Here is a 10,849-nt window from a genome sequence, read left to right on the forward strand (position 1 = left end):
ATCGTTTGAGGTGTCGGGGCTTGTCCTAGTATCTGAGACGAGATCCTGAAGAACATGCACCGCTTACCCTAAAAAGCCGCCTCGATGCTGCCCAAACTCAGAACGTCTGGGTAACGGATGCCTTTGGTGTGCAGATTTGCGTGGAAGAGGTGTTGCGATGAGTGCCTTCGGCGGTTCCCCATCAAACGCCGTAGGAGAAGTCCTATTTACGTAGGATTGTGCATCGGGTGAATGCACGGCCGTCGCTGAGGTGCCGGAGTGATGGACCCAGTCACTCTAGTATCCGAGACGAGTCCGTGATGCAGACAGTACGACTTTCACCCATAAAACTGTCGTTACGGAGCTACCCAATCTCAGGTTTCTGAGCAATGGATGTCACCGGCAGAAATTGATGTGCTGTAGAGAAAACGCGCCCTTCGGGGCCACGCCCTCGACGGTGACCTGTCTAACGTTGCTTGAGATTCATTCTGGCTATCACAGGTACTAAGGGTGGCATGGAAATCCCCACCGGGATGTGGACCGGTGCCATGTCTATTTGGAGATTGGACTCTTAGGGGTAGTAAACTCGGGGTCTAGAAATGGGGTGTTTGTTGCGTATACCTGACCGGGTGAAGTAGCACATCCGCAGCTCGGTTCGGCCAGGCCGGATACAGAATAATTCTACTTATGAAAACTAAGCCACGTCGAGAACATATTAAATATAATTAATTAGTTGTTATGGTATAATGTTTTGGTTATATAGTAACCTAAAGTATGAGAAAACTGCATTTCCAGATAAACCATTATGTGGCGAAACTTCAACTTGAAAAGTGTATCGGAGCTTACAACTAAGGTTCCACTTTAAAACTGTAGAAAAACACGTAAATTCCGTATGTAATCAAATGATACTTCTTGGTTTGTAAGATATGTACGGAATTTTTGACGGTAAAGAATAAACTATGAGGAAAACGGAAGACAAGAAATTGAATAGTTAGATTATATTAGTATTTACAGAAAGTCAAATGATTGAAGGAAGTACTGTTCAGAGCACGAGAGAAAAGTAGCGGGACGGTAACGGGGCAAAGAGGGTAGGCCGCTAGGACCACCTAATCCCCACTTTTCGACTCACGCGTAGCTTCCACCGTTCATCCGTAATGGTGTGGTTTTACATAGGTATAGAAACAGATATTGCTACTATACGTTAAAAAACTCTACCTTTTTCCTCTTACGCGATGCGTAAAACTTTTGGACACTACGACAATGGAATGCCGCTCAACGTATCGCTCGTTCTGTCTCGCTTGTTCTACATATATCTGACCCACTCTCCGCGTCACGCGACCGATTAATGTATGTGTGCGCCTCGACAAATAGCGTGTTGTTGCCGAAAATGCGTGTGACAATAGGCGGCAACGTTACAATCCGACCACTGCGATGCTCTTTTCGTCCCTCTAGCCCCGTTCCCGTCCCGCTACTTTTCTCTCGTGCTCTGGACAGTAACAATGAATGGACAATTTTGCAATAAATTTTAAAAAGGGTCATTTGACGCCGCTTTTTACGATTAGTGTTAAACGACAGAGCGAATATATTTTAATTTTAACTAAGTAAGTTTTAATTTTAAGTAATTATCTGTAAGTAAGAATTACAATATATGGTACAATTGGAGTGAAACAGATGATATCGTTGTTGGAAAAATGTGGAAGTATTTTGTTAAATCTGTTTCACAGATTTCCTTATTTGCTATGTGTAAGTGATCTTTTTGATCCACTTCCTGCTTCTCGCTGATGTATTACTGCAGCTTTCGAGCTGGTATAATTTTTACTATACTGCTAACTATTATTATAGAAATTAAAGAGTCCTCGTAAAATTGTTCACAATATGTGATTTTCCAAAATCTATCATTACGCAATCAATCATATATTTTATTCCAAGAAGCACCTGTACTGCAAAAAGGTTATATCGTTTTAAATATAATTTTTTAAAAATATTATACTTATTTCCGATTAATAATTTCTGTTAAAAATGTAATGAAAATTTCCGATTTAATATACTCCGACATAATTCTTTCTGTATTCAATGCCTATCTTTTTGCTTTATCTTATAAAGGAAATAAAAAAGAATAACTTTAGTACACAGGGTAAACACTGAAAAACAAATTTAGCACAATGTGTTACCAGCCAACGGCCATACTAGTCAGGATATACCGGTTCTCGTCCGATCACCGAAGTCAAGCTGAGTTGGGCGCGGATAGTACTTGGATGGGTGACCGCTTGGGAACTCCGCGTGTTGTTGGCTTTTTTTTTCTTTTTTTGTTTACTATTGTATTCAATACAAAGTTCAACGACTGTAACTTAACCCTTTCGCTTCGGCAGTCCGGTCCGCCGAAGTGTCGTCACCGTACGGAAGCACGCGCCAGAAATGTGCACAGTGCGCGTGGTTTTTGTATATACATTTTTTAAGTCTTAAATAATTACTATGCTTAATAAAACAATTGTTGCTTTAATATAGCATGTATTCCTCACATTTTAATATGAAAACAGTTAAACAAAATTATATTAGTTACTTTAAAGACATTAGACTAATTACAGTTAACAAATTCTTAGCTATTTACATATTTACAAGACTTTAAAATTGAACGTTTAATATTATTAACACTTTAACGACCGCACGTCTACGCAGTCAAACGTCGCCAGGGGCCGGCAGTATTTTTGAAGAATTAATTTAAAAGAACTTTATTAAATTCACGAAAAAGTTAACATAAAACAAAAAACGACAACAATTTAACAACAAATTTAATATTTCGTAGAGCGCCGACATTTGCTCCATAATTTACATGGTACACCACTGTAGTGTAAAATGTAAAATTAAAAATAGGCAATAATTATCTAAAATCAAAGACGTGGCAATGAAATACGAAGCCAATAGCAATATCTACACTTGTTTACTTTCATAAATTATCACACAGTGCCACACTTTCTGTGTGATAATTCGGCAACAACCTTCGGCGGTAGCATCACACACATGTTGTGTGAGCGGTCGTTAACGGTTGTTCCGGCTATCACACACGTGTTGTGTGAGCGGCCGTTAAAGTGTTAATAATATAACACAAATTAGTTAGTATACTAATATTTAGAAATTAGTAGTGTTCTGCCGATAACGAAGATTTTGTTATTGACCACAGATGGTACTTGTATACACATCATGTGGATGCCGAATATATCCGGCGCTCGTACGCACAAGTCGCCGCGCGGATGCCGGATATATCCGGCGCTCGAAGCGAAAGGGTTAAGCAGAGTAAAAAAAGCTTTAAACGAATTAAATTATTTGAACTTTTCATTCAAGAACAGAAAAAAAATAAAAAAAGCCAACAGCACGCGGAGTTCCCAAGCGGTCACCCATCCAAGTACTATCCGCGCCCAACTCAGCTTGACTTCGGTGATCGGACGAGAACCGGTATATCCTGACTAGTATGGCCGTTGGCTGGTAACACATTGTGCCAAATTTGTTTTTCAGTGTTTACCCTGTGTACTAAAATTATTCTGTTTTATTTCCTTTATAAGATAAAGAAAAAAGATAGGCATTGAGTAGAGAAAGAATTATTTCGGAGTATATTAAATCAGAAATTTTCATTACATTTTTAATTATATTTTCATTACATTGTAGATGTAGATCGTCCACAAATTGTATTGTTTTGATGGACTGCAAAGAAGGTAAATCAAAAAGTTGCGGGAGTTCGGAATTATAAAAGTTAAATAAAATGGGCGCTGTGATCATACCTTGCTGGAGACCATTTTCGAGTTGCAGTGTCAGGTCAGATTGGGCGCCATTACATTCTGTGAAAAACTTTTTTCATGTATCATGTTGGCTATGATCTTCACCAGGTGAATGGGACATTTCTTTTTTAGTAGCTTAAAGATTAATCCTTGAATCCACACGGTGTCAAACGCTTTCTCAATGTCTATTAGGCATGCAGCTACACTGTTCTTTTTAAACAACGCATGCTGTAAATCTGACATAAATTTATGTAGCGCGTGGACTGTACTATGTTTATGTCTGAATCCGAACTGGGTGTCGAGAATTGATCTGTTCACCTCTAAGAATTTTTCAAAGCGTTTCTTAATGAGGATTTCAAAGATTTTTGAGATGTTTGAGATTAGACTGATGGGTCTATAGCTGTTAGAATCTTCAGGATTCTTGGGGAATGACTTCTTCAGGAATGACTTTGGCTAGTTTCCAGTCTTCAGGGAAGTAGCAATTATTTAGACAGTGGTTGAAGATGATACTGTAACCAAATATAGCTATGTTGGGGAGCTTCTTGAGCACTATATTGGAGATTTAGTCCGGACCCGTCGATTTTTTGCAGTTTAGCTTACGGAATAGTGTCGCTGTATATCCTGGTGTCGTGAAGTACATAGTTGCTATCGGATTCGAATGTCGGGTTGCTCGCTAAGTTTGAGCTCGAGAAATTAGTTAAGTGGTCATTATTTTCGGTATCCCTTCTCAGGCTGTCCATGAATGTATTATATTCTCTTTCAATAATTTCGGAAAGTCGCGGTTTACCCAACCCCTTGTTTCCTGCATTAGCCGTCGCGAAGTTGGATGCGAGGACATTTAATTTTTGGGCTTTGTTTAAAATGATGAAATGTCCTTTTGAATTTTTTGGCTGTCTAAACGGATCAATGTTAGCCTCCCGTAATAGGTTTTCTTTGTCTTTTTTTATAAGCAGTAGATGGATGTCCAGTGAATCCTTTTTTCTGAATATTGAATTGACTTCTGGGAATGTTTTTTGGCTACCGAACGGGATGTTTCTAATTTTATTTTCCCAGTGCTGGTTGACTGATTTTTGGAATTCATATTTGATTTTTTGTTTACACTGTTTCAGGAGCGACTTGGCAGTGGATATAGAATGTGTGGAATGTGCTGTGGGGTGTCTTCGTGCGTCATTAAATGTCGTTAATAGGGAGCTTTTTATCTTATATAGATTTCTGATTTCTGCGTTTAAGTACAGTTCCGTCGAGTTATAGTCTGGTAAGGTCGGTACATTTCTTTTAATCGCTAGTAAAATGGTGTTTGTCGTTTCTGTCAGTAAACTGTCTATCTCTTGATTTGTAATGTTTCTGTCGAGAGGTACTTCTATGTTCCAGCTGTTTGTTAAGTCTGCTTGGAATTTCTTCCAGTCCGTCTTCGCGTAGTTAAGAGGACGCTTCGGGGACACAAAAGGTATAAGGTCTTCTGTATAGGGTAAAACTATCGATATACTAATTGCGCGATGGTCACTGTCGAAGTCGATTGTGGGGATGTCCATGTCTACGCTGTTTTTGAGATCTAATCTGCTATCAATGTGGGCATTACTACGGGGAAAGGTGGGGGTCTTGGTAGCAAGCAGTTTGATTTTCTATTGCAAGACATTGTCGTTGATCCAGTTATTTAACGCTCTGCCTCTACCGTTAAAGGAAGAGTTGTTCCATGCCGGGTGCTTTGCGTTAAGGTCACCCACTAAAATATAGAAATTATTTGGGTTTCCCCACTCTAGAGTTTTGCTCAGGTAGTCAAGTTCGCTAACGAATTCATCTGCTTGGGAACCCGGCGCATATCCAGCTGGGTGACAATTATGTTTTTTTTGTTTTTAAGTTTTATTTTAATTGATAGGCACTCTATTACTTTCATTTCCTGCGGGATGTCAATGATCTCGTGTTGTATTTGTTTTTTAATTAATATAGCCACACCTCCACCATTACTGTTGACTCTATCATTTCTGAGAAGCGTGTATTTTTTGAAATTCAAGGAATGTTGAGGCTTTAGCTTTGTTTCGTTAAGGAGTAGGATGTCTGGACACTCGGCCTTTAACAGCTCCAGAATATTGTGCCTCCTCTCGTTGGAAACTATGGAATTTACATTCGCGGAGATAATTTTGATCTGTCTGCTAATATCCATTTTTGTGGTTACAGGAATCTTCGCCGGGGGTTACTGTGTTTGTGCTATAGAAAGCACTGAAAAGTTTTTCTATCCTGTTCGTGTTTGCATGGATTTGAATTTGAAGGGCATTGACTTGTTGTAATGAAAAGGACTTCATATCGTTAACCCCTTAACCTACAACTACGAGCAGAGCCCGTGTACGTTGATCGGGCCAAAAATAAATATTACGGGCATAGCCCGTGTACGCTGATCGGGCCAAACGTAAATATTACGGGCATAGCCCGTGTACGATGATCGGGCCAGAAGTGAATATTACGGGCATAGCCCGTAGTACGATGATCGGGTCAAATATAAATATTAGCGGCGGCGCCCTCTTAAAATTATAAACATTTTTGGAATATTTGATATGTAATTACAGCTTGATGCAATAATTGTGGTAGATGCAAGTACTACAAAAAGTTTATTTGTACAAAAAACAGTAATACAAAATTAATAATCTGCAATGGTGTGATATAATTCGAAGCATTTTGGTAGATGTAAAGGAACTTTGCATTTCTTACACCCCCACGTTGTTTCACTACGTTTTTTATTTTTTTGGCAAACTCTACAAGGTTTTGACGGTCTTAATTTGGATGCTGTTGGATCAATGTGCTTTGGAAAATGAGCCCAATGCTTCGCGTGTAGTCTCTCTGGCGCATCTCCGAAAGATAATCCGCCTCGTTCTCTATAATTCGGTTTTGGCATATTCTTCAGTAGAGATTCGGCTATGTTGATCCTATAGTCAATGTAACATTGTTTCTTTTCCTTATTTATTTTTTTCCATAAAATGTAAGAGTTAAAAAGGTCAATGCCAAACAGATAAAAAAAAATTTTTTTATATCCTTTCATGTATTTCCTCATAACTGGAAAACATGCTAGTATCTGGTCTTGGAGATCAATTCTAATCATTCCTTTGTTATACTCCAGAATACAATTTGGTTTTGGAGTGCGATAGTATCTTTGTGCAGTCATTTCGACTGTTTCATGTTTCGTCGACATAATATATACATCTCGCTTGTCTTTCCATTTTATAGCGAGTATTCGGTTGCAGCTTCTTATCGTGTATTCCCCCCTTTTTAATTTTACATTGCACAAATCTTTTGGCATATGCTTTCTATTCCCACGTACTGTGCCAATTACATTTGTTTTATATTTATGTGATAATGTCATAAATAATCTTGGGGAAGAATACCAGTTGTCAATGTATAAAGTGTGACCCCTATGCAACACTGACTCAGAAAGCTCTTTGACAACACTTTCCGAAGCGCTATCATCATAGTTTGTTTTATCGTGGCCTGTGTATATTTTAAATTCGTAACAATAGCCTGAATCGGACTCACATAATTTATAAAATTTAACGCCAAACCGTGTTCTTTTTGATGGGTTAAATTGCTTGTAAGATAGGCGCCCCTTGAATTTCATGAGCGATTCATCAATAGCTATGTCTTCTTTCATTATATACACTTCTTTAAATTTTTGGTTCAAAAAATTGATCACAGATTTAATCTTGCTCAATTTATCTGTATTGGCAACCAGATTATTGTTTGAGAAATGCAAACACCTTGTAATTTGCAGATATCTTTTCAAAGGCATTGATTTTCTAAATATCAGCGTTTCGATAACAGCCCTTTTCGACCAATTCATTTGTATTCTTGGTTTTTTTACCTGTGCCATTATTATGGTCAATACCAAATATCTTTTAATTTCGCTAGAATCTACAGGAAACCAAGTTTCGTCGATTTCTCGTGAACTATGTGGATTCGCTCTTATTTGATCTGCATACTGGCTAGTTTCAGTTACAATATTGTTCCAGAATATGTCATCAAATATTAGATTAAATATATCAAATTCTCTTCTACCTCCTCCTAATTGACATAAAGCTGCCTCTTTTATGCCAGGAGACATCGTATACTCCCAGATTTTTTGACTATTTCTTATTTTTGTCCAAAGCCAGGACTCTGGTAGTTGATCATCGGATGTATCATCAATAACTAATCGCCTACACTTTCTTCGAACACAACATATATCGTCACTACTGTCACTTTCGTTAGCAAAATTATTAGCACAATTCACGCTGCTTTCATCACGAAATCTTTTTCCTGAGAACATCTTGTGGGACTGCTTCTCTAGAATTTATGAGAGTAAATTTCGATGTGCGAAAGTGACCAAGAATAACTTGAAACTGATCACGATACGAAGAGATAATAGGCTCGATCAGCGTACTACACAAGTCGCGCGAATGGCTCGAAGGTTGCGCGAATTTGTTTACGTTTCGGGCCCGAAACACTCGAACGTGAATCGTAGGTTAAGGGGTTAAATAGCGCTTCTAAAGGTATTTGCGTGTGATTTAATGTTGACCTATTACTGAGCATTTGAGTGATAATGCTTTGTTTATCTTGCGCGGTACTATGATTTTGGCTCTGTTGTGGGCCCGTCGGTTACTCGCTAGCTACGCTTGCGTAGCTCCTGTGCGGTTTGGCATCTTTAAAGTTTAGTTTCTTATCTAATATTTCCTTAGCTTTTAATTTTGCCTCCCTATACCTGGGGCAGCCCTTGTAGGACGCAGGGTGTCCGTAACTCTTACATCTAACGCAGTATAATTTAGATGCCTCTATTTTTTCGTCTTTGCTAATTTTGCACTGTCCGGGTTCGTATTTATCTGCGCATTTAGCGCATCTAAAATCTAAACTACAGTTGCCCGCTGAGTGGCCCTCTCTCTGGCAACGCGCGCAAATTATCGGGTTTTTTTTTATTAAACCCTCCCATTTGACTACTTGGTGGAGGACGTATTTTATATTAGTAAGTTCGCTTAGGTCACTGTCAGGAGTGATTTGTACGAGGTAAAACGGAAGAAGTCTATTCTCCTTTTTTGATTTTTCGGTTGCGAAACGGGTGACCTTAGAAATTTTTACATTTTTAAGCTTCAAGTTCGCTAGCTCCTGACTAATCTCTTCCTGGGTGAAGCCCGGGTCGAGACCTTTAAGCAGGATATTCTGTTGTTTTAGACTTTTTGGCGTATAAGTGAAATACTTAATATCCCTTTCTTTGAACAACGTTAACGTTTTGTAAAACTCATCTAAATTTTCTAGCTGAACATGGTGTTTATTAGCCGAAATTCTCTTAATATTAAAATTTTGAAGATTTAGGGTTTCCTTCAACAGGCGGTACGTGACCTTTTGGTGAGAATCCCCTACAATAATCGTGGGGGGTTTGCCTCGCGCCGCACTCTTCGCGCTTGGGGTATGGGGTAACTCGTACAATACCGCTGTCTTCTTGGACGACTGCTTCTCCCGGGCTGACGAAGTTCCGATCCTGCTGACCGTCGTGGCGCTGACCTTTCGGAGGGGCCTCGATCCTTGGCCTCGAACTAGGGCCCGGTAGGATACCTGCTTCCAGGTCCTCGCTGCTGACCGCCTCTCTTAACCGTTTTGTTTTTGACACCTTGGATGTGCGACCCATAATTGCTGTTTCTTCGCCAGCTGAGCCGTGCATGACCACCGGGCGCAGGTCAATGTCCATTGTTTCCGCTTCAGTTTTAGTTTTAATGCCTCCATTTTTGGCTTTCTCTGCCTCGAGTTCTTTTGTAATTTTAGCTAATGTTTACTTCCATTTTTTGCACTGAGTTTTGCCGCTTGAGGTGGCATAGTTTTTTTCGCCTTCATTGTTAAGATTTTGTCAGACACTTTCCGACTCCCTGTCGATGCCGGCGAGGGTTGTGATTTTAGTTTATGTTTGGCATGTCCGTCTACTAGTCGCTTGGCTATCCCAGCCACGTCTAGGACAGGACCTCTGTTATTTATTCTTCCGTCCGTAACAATTTTTGCAATCTCATCGAAGTTGTATTGCACCACCGCCGCTTTCCCCTCTGCGGGATGTTCATTGCTGTTACTCTCCACTGTTACAAACACTGACGTATCAGGTGGAAAAACAAAACTCCCGCCAGAAACGAAGCACTTAAACAACGACACCTCATATGTCGCTTCACTGATTCACTTAACAGGCGAGCGAATAACGCGTTCACGAGATCACGTTTTCGTACCTGCGGAGCGACCGTACTTACAACCGTTCGGCTCGAGGTCTTGAGGTCGAATCGAGAACCGGTATATCCTGACTAGTATGGCCGTTGGCTGATATATGCTATATTTTATGTTGGATGATTATTGTAAACTTAAATATTAATATTGTGGAGTGTGGAATTGTAAATAGTCGTGAATATTGTGTTGAAGTGAATCGATTGTTAATAGGTGTGAATGTTGTGTGCGAGTTATCGAGATGTATTGAAATTGAAAGCGAGGAAAAAAAAGAAAACGGCGATCTGAGAAAGCGAATTGCAGAGGCGAAAAAAAGTTTCGAGAGAGTGATCGTGAACGGCTAGAAATACTGGAAAATTGTTGAGAAACCATTTGAAATAGCGTTTTTGTTTGTATTAGTTTCATAAAAATAGTTAATTTAAAGTTTGGTTGTTGTGCATATCAGTTTTGCCTGTTTAAAATAAATTATTCTGTGTGTTTTGTTTAAATCTTTGATTTAATTCCTACAATATATTACAATAAAGGTGATAGCAACCCTATTTCTGGCGCGTAAGATACTAACCCAGGTTTAAGGGATACACTGCCTACTCCACTTTGAACAGTCGTAATGCGAAGTTCTGGCGGCCAAGATGATTACTCGAAACGTTTGCCTACTGTCCTTGTCCTTTAGCTCTATCGTTCTGAGTGATCGCTCGAGTTAATACTTCCTATTGCCAAAAATATGTGTGAGTCAAAATGTCCATTTTTCTTTTCCAACTAATTGGGGCTGTTGGTTAGACAGATGCCCCTGGATAGCCTCCTACGTGCCAATAATAAGGTTGTCAGCAATATATTACAGAACTTGTAAGGATGGCTAAAAATAATACACATAGAACGGTTTAACAAAT

At 39.4% G+C, this 10,849-nt stretch overlaps 2 non-coding genes across 2 annotated transcripts; one reads left to right on the forward strand and one right to left on the reverse strand.

Moving 5' to 3' along the window:
• The first annotated feature begins 2,152 nt into the window (after positions 1-2,152).
• On the forward strand, positions 2,153-2,271 carry LOC143264726 (5S ribosomal RNA). The gene has a single exon (XR_013038657.1). It is a non-coding gene; the product is annotated as a 5S ribosomal RNA (ribosomal RNA).
• Positions 2,272-3,338: 1,067 nt separating this feature from the next.
• Positions 3,339-3,457, reverse strand: LOC143264717 (5S ribosomal RNA). Its single transcript, XR_013038647.1, has one exon. It is a non-coding gene; the product is annotated as a 5S ribosomal RNA (ribosomal RNA).
• Between the last annotated feature and the right edge of the window lie 7,392 nt (positions 3,458-10,849).

The sequence above is a fragment of the Megachile rotundata genome, chromosome 6 (assembly GCF_050947335.1).
Source record: "Megachile rotundata isolate GNS110a chromosome 6, iyMegRotu1, whole genome shotgun sequence".
In the NCBI taxonomy this organism is placed as follows: Eukaryota; Metazoa; Arthropoda; class Insecta; order Hymenoptera; family Megachilidae; genus Megachile; species Megachile rotundata.